The 18,704-nt window shown below is 43.1% G+C and overlaps 1 long non-coding RNA gene across 1 annotated transcript; it reads right to left on the reverse strand.

Annotated features, from left to right (window-relative positions):
* Nucleotides 1–787: 787 nt before the first annotated feature.
* Nucleotides 788–2,628, reverse strand: LOC138896804 (uncharacterized). Its single transcript, XR_011410219.1, has 2 exons — nucleotides 2,089–2,628; nucleotides 788–1,107 (listed from the first exon to the last, which is right to left on the reverse strand). It is a non-coding gene; the product is annotated as an uncharacterized lncRNA (long non-coding RNA).
* Nucleotides 2,629–18,704: the final 16,076 nt, after the last annotated feature.

Below are 18,704 nucleotides of genomic sequence, written 5' to 3' on the forward strand. Positions count from 1 at the left end.
CTGTTTTACAAAAATATTCCACTCAAAATACCATATCAAATATATATAACGGTATTAAGGTTGTTAAAATTACCGGGTCTTATAGTCACAAATCTTCTATAATCTTATTAATGGTCTTAATCCCTTCAAGCTCATATGGATTACTACGACTTATCTTAATATTAAAGTACGGGGTGTAACATCCTTCCCCCCTTTAGAACATTCGTCCTCGAATGTTAACTCTTAGAGATTTACAAATTTTTCACTAGGGTCTCCTTTTTAAATTAAACTAAAAGCCAAACTATATCTGAAGTCTCGACTATTCACAACCTTTTGTACTTAAGTTTCTCGTATCTTCTTCACCTTTACCTCACTTACCTTTCAATATTGCATCGTATCTTCTGTCGCTTTCATAACCTCCCTTCCACAGAGGTGGAAATTACGCCTTAAAGCTCTACTGTGATACTTGCACCTGTGGTGCATATAAAATCTGGCGAAAGCTTCGTACTGACTTCTTATGACTCAGCTCTATGGCACGATCTGGAAACAAAAGAAGGGTAGCATTTCCTAAATGCCCTATAGCCTCTAAATTATAAATGTGGCGCGCAAAACACCCATAACTGAGACTCTACTAGGCACGACTTTGTAGACTCCCTAGGACACGACCCGCTCTGATACCACTTTGTCACGCCCCAAACCTGGAGAGGCGTGGCTGGCACCCGGTGCCGTACTGGCCCGAGCGAACCACTCTGTAACTCATTTTTTTTTCTGCAACTATCATGGACCAACATGGCCAAAACTCGTAATGTATAACTATAAGTGGGAAAAACACTGTATCACTAAATCATTTTTCTTAAAACATGAATACATATGAGCCGTCAAGGTCTCTGCCATACTGAATAAAATGAACCTCTGTCTACAAAGCCTCTAAGATTATTTGACATCAAATGAGACAGTGTATCGGCCTACCCATAAGTATTTAGCAAAACTCTGACACGATAACTCATAGTCTCGGCTGCACTCCAAATGAGGTAGAGTCTTACCAATCCTTTGCTGAATGCCAATCTCGTCTACTATGAGGGCTCATCAAACTGATTATCTACACCTGCAGGCATGAATGCAGCGTCCCTAACAAAAGGACGTTAATACGAATAATGTACTGAGTATGTAAGGTAGAACTGAAACATAACCATAATTCAACATTAATTAAAGACATATAAGAATCAACCTGAATCTCTGAAGTGCCACCGTATATGCGTACTCATTATACTTATATATATATAATGCTTCTCTTTGAGACTATTATAAGTATCGTATGATGCATGACTGCCCAACTGATCAGTGGTAACTGCCCGACCGACCGTAGCTCGGTGGTAAAAGCATAACTGCCCAACCGGTGGTAACTGTCCGACCGGCCGTAGCTAGGTGGTAGATGTGTAACTGCCCAACCGGTCGTAGTACGGTGGTAAATATGTAACTGCCCAACCGGCCGTAGCACGGTGGTAAATGTATGACTGCCATACTTCGTTAGGAAATACAGTTGTAATTTAGGCTACTGACTATAAAAGGAACCAAATGAAATGAAAACCATTTTTTTAGTGGAAGCCTTCTGCTCGGAGTAATATCCATGAAATGAAAATTATATCTATGGAAACACTCCAAAAATGAAGCACCAAATCTGTGTAATTAGTACACAACCAAACTGAGCTACAATTTCCTCTCACCCACTTAGTTAAGTAAGCTGCAAATAAGTATGAATATGGCCCGAGCATCTTAATATCTTATTACATCAAATCTGTCTCCGTCCTTTTCGTGCTTTCTCTATATCATTAAAGGTATTAAAATTAAGGATTAAATTGGAACAAGATCGTTCCCAGAACACGTAGAGGGGCTAGAATGTGATCTTAACAAATCTCAGAAAAGTCATGAACACAGGATGCCAACTATTACATGTAATTAATATCCTCAAATTGATATGCATGATCTTTGGGGAATGAATAACATAGACATCCTTAACTGCTAAGAGTAGAACCACTTATGGAATATCATTACATTTACGTCTCGTTACTGGGATCATGCCAAAAGAAAGAAGGAATAACCTTAACATACCTGAGTCGATTCTCTTGAGAAAGATTACACCGTACTCCCTTAATATTGTAAAATCTCACGTTAATTAAGGTGCTCTGAAATCTCGGGTTTTTGAAGTGTTGAAGACACTATCATATTTGTATACATGGGTTGGATGAAGAAGGAGAAGAGCGCAAAGTAGTGTCAACTATGCGTTCAAAATATTACTACTCTTGCCAAACATAAGTAGATTATAACTACTGTATAGAATAAAGGCACATCTGAAAGGAAGAAAAGACACATGACCTCATCAAAAGCTTAAAGAAAGGCCTCAAATAGCTTACCTTTTGAATAAGGCAAAGCTCCAAGAAAAAATTACTGTGTGATGCCTTATGGTCCAGCACAAAAACTACACTTCCAAGAATATTGATTAGAAAATAATAATGTTTGTAGGAATCGGTGGTAAGAAATTGTGTTGAAAATTTATAAGGATTGCTAAGATTGTAATGTCTTGAGAAGGAAATTTGTTGAAACTTATCAGAATGGCTAACGTCCCCCACTTTTCATTGTAGTGTCTTTGATATGAAAATTATTAAGAATAAAATGAATGTGTAAAACTTCACATTAGTTTGCCACCTAATAAGAAATGACTAAGAGTCATTTCTTTAGGATGTGGTTTACTGCCACGTGGGGATGGGGGTGGGAAAGTTTAATCTTTATCCAATTACTAGGTAATTAGGTAATGTCCCGTTACCTAGTAATTAACTAATTACCCGCATAATTAAGAATTATCTCAAATTACTTAAAATTCTACTTATTTTTAATACACTTTATACATCATACTATCATGTTCATGTGGTACCACATAAAATAAATACATACACTATTATTTTATTAAAACATCCATGCAAAAATACATATATTTTCTCAACTTATAATTTTTCTAATCTCATATAAAGAGTAAAATTTTCATACGCTTAATTCTTAAAATGGTAAAAAGATAACCTTCTTTTCTAGTGAGAAAATAATTTCTATCTTTACAATAAGGAAAATCCCATAAACTTTCTCATATTATGTGTGTAATTGAAAGTAGTAATATTAATAACTATATAAAATCATATTTTTCAAACTGTTTTACAAAAATATTCCACTCAAAATACCATATCAAATGTATATAACGGTATCAAGGTTGTTAAAATTACGGGGTCTTATAGTCACAAATCTTCTATAATCTTATTAATGGTCTTAATCCCTTCAAGCTTATATGGATTACTACGACTTATCCTAATATTAATGTACAGGGTGTAACAGACCCGATCGGTCATTTTGATTTTTAGAACCATGTTCCCTGAAATAAGAATTTTCGTATATGCTTTTACTATTTTATGACTTGCGGGGATAGTTAGTTCGGGATTTGGAAGGGTTCGGGTTGAAATCAGAACACTTGGTTCCTTAAGGTTGGCTTAAAAGGCCAAGTTTGACTTCGGTCAACATTTTGAGTAGACGACCTCGGAAATAAAATTTGACGGTTTCAATAGGTTTGTATGATAATTTTGGACTAGGACATATGTTCGAATCGGATTTTGGATGGCCCTGGAGCGTTTTGACACCTAATAGTGAAAGTTGGTTCTTGAAGGTTTTAGAAGTTCTTTAAATTTGGTTGGGAGCGGGTTTTGGTGATATTGAGGTCCAAATAGAATTCCGAGTACGGGAATAGTTCCGTAATGTCATTTAAGACTTGCACGCAAAATTTGGTGCCATTCCGAGTAGTTTAAGTACGTTTCGGCGCATTGGAAGTAAATTGAAGAACTTGAAGTTCTAAGTTTGATTCAATTGGTTTTGGGGTGCGATTCTTAGTTTTTATGTTTTTTCGGGCGTTCCGAGAGTTCGAGCGAGTCCGTTTTATGATTCCAAACTTGTTGGTATGTTCAGGCGGGGCCCTGGGGTCCCCGAGTGTCAATCGGACGAGTCTCGGACCAAGATGAGAATTTTTAACAACAGCTGAAGCATCAGGTCTGTCATAATCGCACCTGCGCTTGGCCTGCCGTAGGTGCGAGCTCCCAGGTGCGAGCCAAGCCTCGCAGAAACGGCCAAGGAAGGGCAGCCCAGGTTCCGCAGGTGCGACCCATCCTCCGCAGAATCGGGACTGCAGAAGCGATGCCAGCCGGCCCAGGGGAGTTCCGCAGAAGCGAGGGCGCAGGTGCGGCCCTATGATCGCGGGTGCGAAATCGCAGAAGGCTGTGAACTTCACTTAATACGGGACTTAGGCATTTTTCTCCCATTCTTCACACATTCGGGCAATTTTAGAGCTTCAAAAGGGAGACTTCAACCTAGCTATTGAGGGTAAGTAATTCCTACCTTAATGTGAGTTTAATACATAGATTAAGGGTAGATTTCAACATGAAAATTGGTAGAAATCATGAGTTTAGATGAAAAACCTAGGGTTTAATAAAAATGAGATTTTACGACGAAAATGATTATGAAACTTAGTGAAAACCATATATTTATGTTCCTAAGGTTATGAGTAACAACTTTCTTCTAATATTTTCGGAATCTGGGTATGTGGGCCCGGGGGTGAATTTTAGGAATCTTGCAATTTGGGTTGGGTAATCACTCTAATAGTGGAGATATGAACTCTTGAGCATAGATTGATTGATTTATGTAATGTTTGACTAGTTTCGAGTCGTTTGGCATCAAATTTGGAGGTTTGAGCGCATTCTTGAATTGGAAAGTAGGCTTTGAGACGAGGTAAGTCTTTTTTCTAACCTTGTAAGAGGGAATTTACCCCATATGTAAACTTAATTAATATGTGTTGCTATTTGTGGGGGCTACATACGCACGAAGTGACGAGAGTACGTACGTAGCTACTATTTCTGTTTATGTCCGGGTAGTTTTAGGTTTACACCATGCTTCGTGGACACCGTTATTTGATTATATTTGTTAATTGTATCAAATAGAACTAAGTCGGGGATTTTAAGGATTTAAAAGCTTCAAGTTGAATTGTCTTTATTTTGAAAAGAATCAAGAAAGAGTTATGATTTATTGATAATTTATATTTGACCGCGTCGCAAGTATATTCCGCGAGCGGGGTAATTCTTTCTACTACTCTTATGGGAGCGGGCCGTTCGCCTTGGCAGGTTAATGGATGCATCTATGGTTCGTGCCATTCGACCCTCGGTAGTGCACAGTTTACATTTATGTTGGATCGGGCCGAATGTCCTCAGTGGAATTTTGTGCGTGATAATAGAACTGGAAGTCCCTTTTATAATTGGTATAAATTCATTATTTGAAAGATTATTTGTTTTAAATGAAGGTAGTGATTTGGGTTCTTAAATATGGTGATGAATTGTTCAGTTATTTCTTGCTCTGGATTTTATTGTTATATATATCATTCTTAATTAGAATTTCATATTATCATATTGTTGGCCCTTAGTAAGTGTCAGAGTCGACCTCTTGTCACTACTTCTTCGAGGTTAGACTAGATACTTACTGGGTACATATTATTTATGTACTCAAGCTACACTTCTATACTTAATTGAACAGGATCTGAGGCAGGTGCATTTGGTTACCAGTCTGGTGCGCAGATTTGATCCCCATATCGAGACTTCACGGTGGGCTGCCTTCCAAGCCGTTCTGCAGCAGCTGGAGTCTCCCTTATGTTTTATTTTTTTCTGTCTATTTCTTTCAGACAGTAGGCTAGTGTTCTTTTGTATATTCTACTAGATTGCCCACATACTTGTGACACCAAGTCTGACACACACACTAGTAGACTTATGATTTTGGATTTGTTTACATGATTATGATTTGTACTCGTTTTCTTCCATTTAATAATGTCACCTTTGCAAATTTCTAAATCTCCTTTTTTAACAAATGAGGAATTGTTATCCACTTAGTAATTTATTTAAACGGGAAACCATTCGTTTGATTAGTGTTGGGTTGCCTAGCAATGGTGTTGGGCGCCATCATGGCCTATGCTGGAATTAGGTCGTGATAACATGGTATCAAAGCACTAGGTTCACGTAGGTCTCACAAGTTATGACCAGACCTAGTAGAGTCTTGCGGATCGGTGCGAAGACGTCCGTACTTATCTTCGAGAGGGTATAGGGTGTTAGGAAACTACTCTTTATTCATCTCCTATCGTGCAGTTGATGGTATACTAAAATCCTTTCTCTCATTCTCTCACAGATGGTGAGGACGCGTACAGGGGACGTTCTAGACTCGGGAGGAGCTGCTCCCCTCGTTGCTAAAGGCCGAGGCAGAGGCCGGGGAAGGGCACCGGCCCGAGGTAGGGTACGAGGGCGTCCTAGAGCTGCCCCAGTAGCACCACCAGCAGATCCAATGGAGGATCCCATTATTGAGGAGCAGGGCGAGATGCCCGCCGCAAGGCCAACCCCAGTAAATTTCATGTTAGCATCGGGTTTTCAGGAGGTCATGGGCCGTATGCTGCAGTTCATGGACACTATGACTCTTGCTAGTTTATTTCCAGCAAACCCAACCATATCTCAGGTGGGAGGGGGAGCACAGACCCCTACTGCCCAGGCTCCGGGGCATGCAACTGCAGTATATCAGACTCCGGGTACACTACCCGTGGGTGGAGCCCAACCAGTTGCAGCAGTTGCACCTGAGCCTAGACCAGCTGCGGACAGCGATCCGCAGAAGCTATTGGACAGATGGACTAGGCTACGCCCTCCTATCTTCGGGGGTGAGTGGCATGAGGATCCCCAGGACTTCATTGATCGGTGCAAGGACAGACTGCATAACATAAGGATATTGGAGTCCCATGGGATAGATTTCACTACCTTCCAGCTAGAGGGCATGGCCCGTAGATGATGGCAGTCTTATCTTCTTGGCAGACTAGCGGGTTCTCCTCCCATGACTTGGGACCAGTTTACACAGCTTTTCTTGGACAGGTATATTCCACCCTCTCAGAGGGAAGAGTTGCTAGGTCAGTTCGAGTAGCTTGAGCAGGGCCAGATGTCAGTGACCGATTATGAGGCGTAATTCTCTGAGTTGTCTCGCCACGCACTCATGATACTTCCTACCGATGCAGAGAGAGTACAAAGATTTGTTGCGAGGTTGGACCCCAATATTCGGGCTAGTATGGCCCGTGAGGTTGAGATGGTACTGATTATCAACTAGTAGTGGAGATTGCTCGGAGGATTGAGGGCTACCGCCAGAGGGGTAGAGAGCAGATGCAGCAGGACAAGAGGACCAGTTTCTCTGGAGAGTTTAGAGGTGCCCCGGCTAGGGGCATAGGTCAGTTTGGGAGGGGTAAGCCTAGCAGGCCCACATATCCAGCAACACCACCTCCTCGGGGTGCTCCAGCGCGACCCTATTTTAGTGCTATGCCAGAGAGTTCTTATCGCCCACCAACTTATCAGGGTTCTTCCAGTGCCTATTTCAGTGCCATGCCAGGGAGTTCATACCGCCCACCAGCCATCCAGGGTTCTTCTAGTGGGTATTCAGGCCATCAGGGTTAGACTTCGGGGCAACAGTCTATGGTACCGAGAGGTTATTATGAGTGTGGAGATCCGGGTCACATGAAGAGATGTTGTCCCAGACTTCGGGGCAAGGTAGTATAGCAATTTCATCAGCCCATGATTGCAGCACCAGCCGTCCGACCGCCCAAAGGTAGGGGACAGGTAGGTAGGGTCCGTCCTAGAGGTGGAGGCCAGGCAGGGGGAGGTCAGCCAGCTATTGTTCAGTCGGGTGGAGGCCAGCCAGCCAGCGCTCCAGCTAGATTCTATGCTTTTTCAGCCAGACCAGATACAATGGCCTCAGATGTCGTGATCACATGTATTATTTCTGTCTGCGGTAGGGATGCTTCAGTGTTATTTGATCCAGGATCTACCTATTCATATGTATCATCCTTGTTTGCTCATTTCCTAAATATTCCTCGCGAGTCCTTGGGTACTCCTGTTTATATGTCCACTCATGTGGGCGATTCTATGGTTGTGGATTGGATTTATCGGTTTTGTGTGGTCACATTCAGTGGTTATGAGACTAGAGCGGACCTTCTGTTACTTGATATGACCGACTTTGAGGTTATCCTAGGCATGGACCGGTTATCCCCATATCACGCCATCCTTGATTGCCATGCCAAGACTGTTACCTTAGCAATGCCATAGTTGCCTAGATTGGAGTGGAAGGGTTCGTCTGTCAGTATATCTAGTCGGGTTATCTCTTTTTTGAAGGCTCGACATATGGTCGAGAAGGGTTGTTTGGATTATCTAGCCTATGTCCGGGATACCACCACAGAGTCTCCGATGATTGATTCAGTGCCAGTAGTCCGGGAGTTCGCCGATGTGTTTCCTTCTGACCTTCCAGGCTTGCCACCAGATAGTGATATTGATTTTTGTATTGACTTGGCTCCAGGTACCCAGCCTATATATATCCCACTGTACTGTATGGCTCCGAAAAATTTGAAGGATCAGCTTGAAGAGTTGTTAGCAAAGGGATTTGTCAGACTAAATGTATCACCTTGGGGTGCGCCAGTGTTATTTGCGAAGAAGAAAGATGGAACTATGCGGATGTGCATTGATTACCGCCAGTTGAACAAAGTTACCATCAAGAACAAGTACCTGTTGCCACGTATCGATGATTTGTTTGACCAATTGCAGGGTGCTAGGGTGTTCTCTAAGATCGAATTGAGGTCAAGGTATCATCAGTTGAAGAATCAGGACTTAGATGTTCCGAAGACTGCTTTCCGTACTAGATATGGTCATTATGAGTCTCTAGTGATGTCCTTCGGCTTGACCAATGCCCCGGCGACATTTATGGATTTGATGAACAGGATGTTCAGGCCTTATATTGATTCATTCGTCATTGTCTTCATTGATGACATCTTGATCTACTCACGTAGCCTGGGGGAGAACGAGCAGCCTTTGAGCGTAGTGCTCCAGACTTTGCGGGAACAAAAGTTGTATGCTAAGTTCTCCAAGTGTGAGTTTTGGTTAGATTCTGTGGCATTCTTGGGGCATGTTGTATCAGGCGAGGGTATTAAGGTGGACCCCAAGAAGATTGAGGCAATTCAGAGTTGGCCTCGTCCCACTTCGGTGGCTGAGATCAGGAGTTTCTTGGGGTTAGCAGGTTATTATCGCCGGTTTGTGGAGGGCTTTTCATCCATTGCAGCACCTTTGACTAGATTGACCCAGAAGGGTGCTCCGTTCCATTGGTCCGATGATTATGAGGCGAGCTTTTAGAAGCTCAAAACGACCTTGACTACAACACCAGTTCTAGTGTTGCCTTCCGGTTCAGGGATGTATATTGTGTATTACGATGCTTTACGCGTTGGCTTGGGTTGTGTATTGTTGCAGGAGGGGCGAGCTATTGTATATGCTTCACGTCAGCTGAATCCCCATGAGAAAAATTATCTTGTGCACGATTTGGAGTTGGCCGCGATTGTTCATGCTCTTAAGATATGGAGGCATTATCTATATGGGGTGCCTTGTGAGGTTTACACTGATCACCGCAGTTTGCAGCACTTGTTCAAGCAAAGGGATCTCAATTTGAGGCAGCACAGATGGCTTGAGTTACTGAAGGACTGTGACATCACCATTTTTCATCATCCGGGCAACGCGAACGTGGTCGCGGATGCCTTGAGCAGGAAGGCAGAGAGTATGGGTAGCTTGGCATTTATTTCAGCAGAAGAGAGGCCACTAGCTTTGGACATTCAGTACTTGGCTAACAGACTTATGAGGTTGGATATTTTAGAGCCCAGCCGAGTTCGTACATGTGTTGTTGCCAAGTCTTCACTATTGGAGTAGATCAAGGCTCAACAGTTTGATGATCCGCACTTGGCAGTTCTCAGAGAGACGGTACTACAGGGTGTTGCCAAGGAGGTTTCTATTGCAGGGGCGACTCAATAAATATGGAGGCCTAAAGAAAAATTTCAATGAGGGGCCTTTTTTTGTATAAAAATAAATTCATATATAATTTCATTTAAATTTTGTATTTCTAGTTTTTCATATGCAAAGTTATTAATAATTTTATCTAATCCATTTAATTTCTCTTGAGATATACACGTTGTGGGACTGTATTAAGGTTTTAACCTTTTTTGAGTTATGAATTAATAATCGAATCCTTTCTCAATTTATGGTCTAGAGAGTGATTTCCAAAAAGATATTTTTTCTAAATTTATGATCAATAATTTAATCCTACTTTTTACTATAAAAATTTGTACTTTTTCATTTAAAACACTAAATATTCTTCTAAAAATAAATTAATATATAACCTATTAGAAAACTTTGGGGCCCCAAAAATTATGAGGCCCAAAGCAGCTGCTTTAGCAGCCTTACCCTTGGGCCGACACTGTTCTATTGGCGAGGATGGTGTCCTGCGACTCCAGGGTCGTCTATGTGTTCCTAATGTCGATGTCTTGAGGGAGAGGATTCTAGAGGAGGCACACGGATCTCGGTATTCCATTTATCCAGATGCTACGAAGATGTATCGAGACCTGAGACAACATTATTGGTGGCGGCGGATGAAGAAAGACATAGTTGAGTATGTAGCTAGGTGCCTAAATTGCCAGCAGGTTAAGCATGAGCACCAGAGGCCAGGTGGCTTACTCCAACAGATGACTATACCAGAGTAGAAATGGGAACACATTACTATGGACTTCGTAGTTGGGTTGCCGTGAACCTTGTGGAAGTTCGATGCAGTTTGGGTTATTATTGATAGGTTGACCAAGTCAGCACACTTTATTCCAGTTGCAACTACTTATACTTCAGAGAGGTTGGCCCAGATTTATATTCGGGAGTTAGTTCGGTTGCACGGTGTTCCTGTTTCCATGATATCAAACAGAGGCCCTCAGTTCACTTCTCATTTCTGGAGAGCCGTACATAGTGAGTTGGGGACCCGTGTAGCTCTCAGCACTGCATTTCATCCACAGACCGACGGGCAGTCAGAGCGGACAATTCAGATCTTGGAGGATATGCTTAGAGCATGTGTGATTGACTTTGGGGGACATTGGGATCAGTTCTTGCCTTTGGCCGAGTTTGCTTACAACAACAGTTATCAGTCCAGCATCGAGATGGCTCCATTTGAGGCTTTATATGATCGGCGATGTCGTTCTCCCATCGGGTGGTTTGAGCCCGGCGAGGCTAAGTTATATGGTACTGATTTGGTGAAGGATGCCTTGGAAAAGGTAAAGTTGATTCAAGAGCGACTTCGCACAATACAGTCCAGACAGAAGAGTTATGCGGATCAGAATGCACGTGATGTATCATTTATGGTAGGCGAGAAGGTTCTCTTGAAAGTCTCGCCGATGAAGGGCATTATGAGATTCGGAAAGAAGGGCAAGTTGAGCCCAAGGTTTATAGGCCCATTTGAGGTGTTGAGGCGGGTTGGGGAGGCTACTTATGAGCTTGCTTTACCTCCCAGCCTATCAGGGGTTCATCCGATTTTTCACATGTCTATGCTCCGGAGGTATCACGCCGACTTGTCACATGTGTTAGACTTCAGCACTATTCAGCTAGATTGAGAGCTTGGGTTATGAGGAGGAGCCAGTTGCCATTATTGCTAGACAGGATCGCCAGTTGAGATCTAAGAGGATTTCCGCGGTGAAGGTTCAGTGGATGGGCCAACCAGTCGAGGAGGAAACCTGGGAGTCCGAGGAGGACATGTAGAGCAGATATCCACACTTATTCAGCATCCCAGGTATACACTTATTCAGCATCTCAGGTATGAATCTAAATCCGTTCGAGGACGAATATTTTTTTAAGAGGTGGAGAATGTAACGACCCGACCGGTCGTTTGATTTCTAGAACCCCGTTCCCCTAAATAAGACTTCTCGTATATGCTTCTACTGTTTTATAACTTACGGGGATGGTTAGTTTGGGATTTAGAAGGGTTCGGGTTGAAATCAGAACACTTGGTTCCTTAAGGTTGGCTTAAAAGGACAAGTTTAACTTCGGTCAACATTTTGAATAGACAACCTCGGAATCAGAATTTGACGGTTCCAATAGGTTCATATGATGATTTAGGACTTAGGCGTATGTTCGGATCAGGTTTTGGATGACCCGGGAGCGTTTTGGGTGCCTAATAATGAAAGTTGGTTCTTGAAGGTTTTAGAAGTTCTTTAAATTTGGTTGGGAGCTGATTTTGGTGATATCGAGGTTCAAACAAAATTTTGAGATTGGGAATAGTTCTGTAATGTCATTTAAGACTTGCACGCAAAATTTGGTGTCATTCCGAGTAGTTTAAGTACGTTTTGGCGCATTGGAAGTAAATTGAAGAACTTGAAATTCTTAAGTTTGATTCAATTGGTTTTGGGGTGCGATTCTTAGTTTTTATGTTGTTTCGAGCATTATGAGAGTTTGAGCGAGTCCGTTTTATGACTTCAAACTTGTTGGTATGTTCGGGCGGGGCCCCGAGTATCAATCAGACGAGGCTCGGACCAAGATAAGAATTTGGAACAACAAATAAAGCATCAGGTCTGACATAATCGCACCTGCGCTTGGACAGCCGCATGTGCGAGCTTGCAGGTGCGAACCAAGCCTCGCAGAAGCGGCCAAGGAAGGGCAGCCCAGGTTCTGCAGGTGCGGCCCATCCTCCGTAGAAGCGGAACCCCATCCGCAGAAGCGACGCCAGCAGGACCAGGGGAGTTCCGCAGAAGCAGACTTTTGTCCGCAGAAGCGAGGGCGCAAGTGTGGCCCTATGACCGCAAGTGCAGAAATCACTGAAGGCAGTGAACTTTATTTAATACGGGACTTAGGCATTTTTCTCCCATTCTTCACACATTTGGGCGATTTTAGAGCTTAAAAAAGGGAGACTTCAACCTAGCTATTGAGGGTAAGTAATTCCTACCTTAATGTGAGTTTAATACATAGATTATGGGTAGATTTCAACATGAAAATTGGTAGAAATCATGGGTTTAGATGAAAAACCTAGGGTTTAATAAAAATAAAATTTTACCACGAAAATGATTATGAAACTTAGTGAAAACCATATATTTATGTTCCTAAGGTTATGGGTAACAACTTTCTTCAAATATTTCTGGAATCCGGGTATGTGGGCCCGATGGTGAATTTTAGGAATCTTGTAATTTGGGTTGAGTAATCACTCTAATAGTGGAGATATGAACTCTTGAGCATAGATTGATTGATTTACGTAATATTTGACTAGTTTCGAGTCGTTTGGCATCAAATTTGGAGGTTTGAGCGCATTCTTGAATTGGGAAGTAGGCTTTAAGACGAGGTAAGTCTCTTTTCTAACCCTGTAAGAGGGAATTTACCCCATAGGTGAACTTAATTAATATGTGTTGTTATTTGTGGGGGCTACGTACGCACGAAGTGATGAGAGTCCGTACGTAGCTACTATTCCTGTTTATGTCCGGGTAGTTTTAGGTTTACATCATACTTTGTGGACACCGTTATTTGATTATATTTATTAATTGTATCAAATGGAACTAAGTCGAGGATTTTAAGGATTTAAAAGCTTCAAGTTGAATTGTCTTTATTTTGAAAAGAATCAAGAAAGAGTTATGATTTATTGATAATTTTTATTTGACCGCGTCGCAAGTATATTCCGCGAGCGGGGTAATTATTTATACTACTCTCATGGGAGCGGGTTGTTCGTCTCGGCAGGTTAATAGATGCATCTATGGTTCGTGCCATTCGACCCTCGGTAGTGCACAATTTACATTTATGTTGGATTGAGCCGAACGTCCACGGTGGAATTTTGTGCGTGATAATAGAACTGGAAGTCCCTTTTATAATTGGAATAAATTCATTATTTGAAAGATTATTTGTTTTAAATGAAGGAAGTGATTTGGGTTCTTAAATATGGTGATGAATTGTTCAGTTATTTCTTGTTCTGAGTTTTATTGTTGTATATACCATGCTTAATTAGAATTTCATATTATCATATTGTTGGCCCTTAGTAAGTGTCAGAGTCGACCCCTCGTCACTACTTTTTAGAGGTTAGACTAGATACTTACTGGGTACATATTATTTATGTACTCACGCTATACTTTTATACTTAATTGTACAGGATCTGAGGCAGGTGCATCTGGTTACCAGTCTGGTGCGCAGATTTGATCCCCATCTCAAGGCTTCACGGTAAGTTGCCTTCCGAGCCGTTCTGCAGTAGCTGGAGTCCACCTTATGTTTTATTTTTTTCTGTCTATTTCTTTTCAGACAGTAGGCTAGTGTTCTTTTGTATATTCTACTAGATTGCCCATATACTTGTGACACCAGGTCTTGGCACACACACTAGTAGACTTATGATTTTGGATTTGTTTACATGATTACGATTTGTACTAGTTTGCTTCCGTTTAATTATGTCACATTTGCAAATTTCTAAATCCTTTTTTTAACAAATGAGGAAATGTTATCCACTTAGTAATTTATTTAAACGGGAAACCATTAGTTTGTTTAGTGTTGGCTTGCCTAACAATGGTGTTGGGCGCCATCACAGCCTATGATAGAATTGGGTCGTGACACCCCACTTCTTGAACCTTCACATCTTCATCTCTAACCCTCACATATTCCCCTTGGATTTCCAACCCAGATCTTCATATCTTCATCCCACCTTCGAACTTTCATTTTCTTTCTTCAAATCTTCATAATTTTACTTCAAATCTTCATTTCCCCTTCAAATCTTCATATTTTCCCAGATCACGATGGCTAAAATTTCCAAGTCCGTACCACAACAAACGGCTCCCTCATTTTCCAATCCGGCCACGAGTGCCGAGGTGGCTGCCCCCGAGGTGGCTCAAGCCCCTCCCATGAAGAGCTTAATACCCGGGGGATACACTATGGGGGATGAATTCAAGGTAGAGAAGGCCTCTAGTCAACAAGACCAAGGCGAGGGAGCATGGAGATACATATGCTCCGTCACTGAAGAAACCCTACCCATAGTCTGAGAGGACTGTAAATGGGAAGTAAGGACGTGGTCGTCCCCGAGTCTAATGATGATATTACTACTCACGTGGAGGGGTACTTATGTTTTTACACTTACCCTTTCACGTTGTCCCCGGTAGATCCCGTAATCCTTGCTTTCTGCAAGAGATACGAGGTGTGCCTTGGGAAAATCAACCCATCATTTTGGAGGATCGTGATCCTCATACATCATTTTGTGAACAATACTGACAACCCTCGATTCACCCTCGACCATCTACTCCGGCTATATAGCCCCTAAAGTTTTCGAGGGGGGCTGATCAAGCTTGTTCGCTGAGCAAGTAAGGATCCTTTCTCGAGCATCGACAAGGACCAAGACCGAGGCTAGCAGGGGAGGTTTGTTTGGGTGAAAATCGAAGACCTCATCCCTCCTGAGTTTCTGTCGTTCCCCGAGAAGTGGAACACACCTCGTAAGTGTTGTCTTCCTTAAGTATTAACTTATTTTTATTCCTTCTCTCATTGTCCGCATTTGCTATCGTACAACGGTTGCCCAAGTTTCCAAGGCAATTCCCCGATTCAAGGAGCGGATCGAGGGGATCTGTAGGATGATCCCATACTCCAAGCGCGCATGGCGCAAGCTTTCGAAGGGCTAATGGGAGACCCGTTCTCTTGGTGAGGTTTTTCCCCTAAATAATTACCACCATGTTCTTGACTTAAACAATGCTAACCTTCTCTATTTTCTTATAGGTTTACCTAAAACCACAGAACTTAGGCTGTTGAACAAGGACGAGGATCCGTCCTCGCTTGCCGAACCCTCCGTTTTGGGGCAGCCCGGGGCTGCGGAGAAGGATAAGAAGAAAAGAAATTCCTCGGATTCTCCGAACGCCGAGGTGAAGAAGAGGAAAGTGATTATCTAGGTTCGGAAGCCCAAACAAATCACCAAGTCTAGGGTACCAGACCCCGATGCTCTCTACCGGCTCAGGGACGAGCCTGAGGACGACGACTGTTTTATTGCTCACGGGTCGACCCTCAACGAGGGGGAGCAGGTAACGGTCGGGAAAGAGGATCATGGGGTCGATCACTCTTACTCCGGAACCAGAGCGAGACACGGAGGCTGTGGATCCCCAGGAAGCTGCCCCTGTCCCGAAGGAGGCTACCGGTGTCATTGACATCATGGAGACACCCTCATATACTGAGTCCATGCTTGAAAAGGCCCAAGCGGGCAAAAAGATGTCAAGCGAGGTGGCGCAGGGCTCAGACGACGTCCTCAACTCATTCTTCGATGGCATGGATATGGCCGCATTGGAGGACTTTTCCGGGCTTGTTCACCTGGAGGTCCCGAAGAAGGACATGCCCTCGGGAGCTGGCGGGCCGAGTTCGAGCCCAAAACTAGTGAAGTAATTTCCCGCTTCGAGTGTGGACTCCTAGCGCAAGAGAACAGTCAGTCTCATAATCCTAGAGGATGCTCGTGTACTGTCTACTCCGGTGGGTGTACCCAGCTACCTCCGATGTCTGGTAACCGAGGAGGACCAGGCAAAGATGAACGAGATGGCACGTCAAGTCTCTTCAACGAGGCGCAACAAGCACTGAACCGGGTAAGGCATTAACCCTTTGTTCCCCTTTGCGAATCCCACTTAGGTTTTTGATGTCCCCTACTAATTTCATTATTTTACAGGCTTTAGCGCTTCACCATGAAAGATTCCTCCGGTACCGCTTGCTGACACGATGTTGGCAACATCAACGTTGAAGTTATACTCCGATAACCTCGGTGCGTCCCTACCCCAGAGCGGCTTGTCAAACCCATTTTTACTCATCAGACCTCGGCTACTGGGTCCTCGATTGCTTCTCTTCTCGTTCCTTGTAGGGTGACGCCCGGACCCATTTCCCCTTTAGTCTGTGTTGTATGTTGGTACCGATCCCGGACCGGCCTTGGCTAATGATCAATGACTCTCTTAGACCTGTCGTCGGCCCTGATGGGATAAACAGACCCAGAAGGGGCTCCGAGTTGGCCGTCCTCGACCCTAATCTTCGACTGATACTTGTTGTAGACGTCGGCCCAAGTTATCGCTGGGTACTTTACCAATTTTTTTTTAGCTGTTGTGAAGCCAAGGAGCTTCGAAGGTTAAGTCCCTAAGTGAATGCCTGAACGGCCTAATCATCTGCAACTGAAGGCAGGTCCATCTGTTCCATCTGGAACCTTGACACGAATTCCCTGAGCATCTCGTCATCTCTTTGTTTAATCTTGAAAATGTCCGACTTTCTAGTATCGACCTTGATGGCCCTGGCATAGGCCTTCACAAAAGCATCTATAAGTATAGCAAATGACTCAATGGAATTTGGGGGTATGTTGTGATACCATATCATCACTCCTGGACAAAGTCTCCCCGAACTTCTTCAGTAACACCAACTCGATTTCAACATCTTCCAAGTCGTTCCATTTGATGGCGCATGTGTAGGAGGTTACATGCTCATTTGGATGTGTGGTTCCATTATATTTTAGGATATCGGGCATACGAAACCTCTTTGGGATCGGCTTCTGTGCCGCGCTCGGAGGAAAAGGCTTCTGGATAAAGTTCTTGGAATCCGGCCCTTTTAATATCGGGGGTGCTCCCGGGATTTGATCGACCCTGAAATTGTATGTTTCCACCTTCTTGTCATTGGCCTCAATTTTCTTCTCACCTGATTCCACCTGTTTCGTTAACGCTTTAAGCATTTTCATTATCTCGGGGTTTACACCAGTCTCGCTTCACCTGTTCTCTCAGTGGTTTGTTCGTTTCTTCGGGCACTTTCCTGGGATTGTTCGGGCTCGACCCTGTTGGGGGCGTGGCCTTGATTCTGTAGCTGCGCTGTCGCCGCTTGTTGAGCCTGCAACATTTCGAAGATTAGCCGCAGGCTTACCCCATCACCTTCGCCTTCAGGCACTTCCCGAGTTATTGATCGAAGTCCCACACAAATGTTGTTTTCGGGATAAGTTGGCAGATTGACGTCGATGGCCACCTGTGAGTTAGCATCGACCAGATCGGCAATTGGGGCTCCGTTGGGACCAACAGGAGGTACCTCATTGCTAGGTACCAAATTATTATTTTCTCCATGATGGCCAGACTCAGCGTCAACGTTTAAGTGGGCAGTTTGAGAATTTGACATTTTTAAGCTGGCGCGCCTGAAATTAAGACTTTAAATAACAAGCGTAAAATAAAGTGTGTTATGTAGATTTGTATCAAATCACCACTATTATTCTTTGCCCCACGGTGGGTGCCAAACTGTTTACCCTTAAATCGGATAACAATTAAATTTGTACGCAATTTTAAGATATGTGGATTGATTCAACACAAATAATCAAGAATTCTAGATAAACGAATTAAAGACAAAATGAATGATCAAACCAGTCGTAATGTTACAGCCTACCTTGAACCTAGGTTGAATAGTGGTTTAACCCTCAGTCGGACCCTTGGTTCGAACCCAATTACGAATGAAGAACAAACAGCTAAGTAAGAGCTTTTGCATCAGCTAGAAAGCAGAAAATGGATTTGTATTGCCTTGATTTGCGTGTTACGATGTGTGTTACAAAAAGAAAAACTTTCCCTTTATATACAGGGAAGTTTCATCCATAGTACAAGTCTAAAACAGGTAAAGATCTTCCCTTTTCGTTAATTACTGATCCGTAACCGACATCGAGCAAGATCTGTGCCGTGATATCCGGTTATGTACATATATCACGGCCCTCTATCCGTCGTGCGTAACCATTTGCCATATTTCCCGAGGTCTTAGAGATCGTTTTGGGTCCGGGAAGCGTTGCTTTTTCACGCCCAATGGTGAACG

The sequence above is a fragment of the Nicotiana tomentosiformis genome, chromosome 8, assembly GCF_000390325.3.
Source record: "Nicotiana tomentosiformis chromosome 8, ASM39032v3, whole genome shotgun sequence".
NCBI lineage: Eukaryota > Viridiplantae > Streptophyta > Magnoliopsida > Solanales > Solanaceae > Nicotiana > Nicotiana tomentosiformis.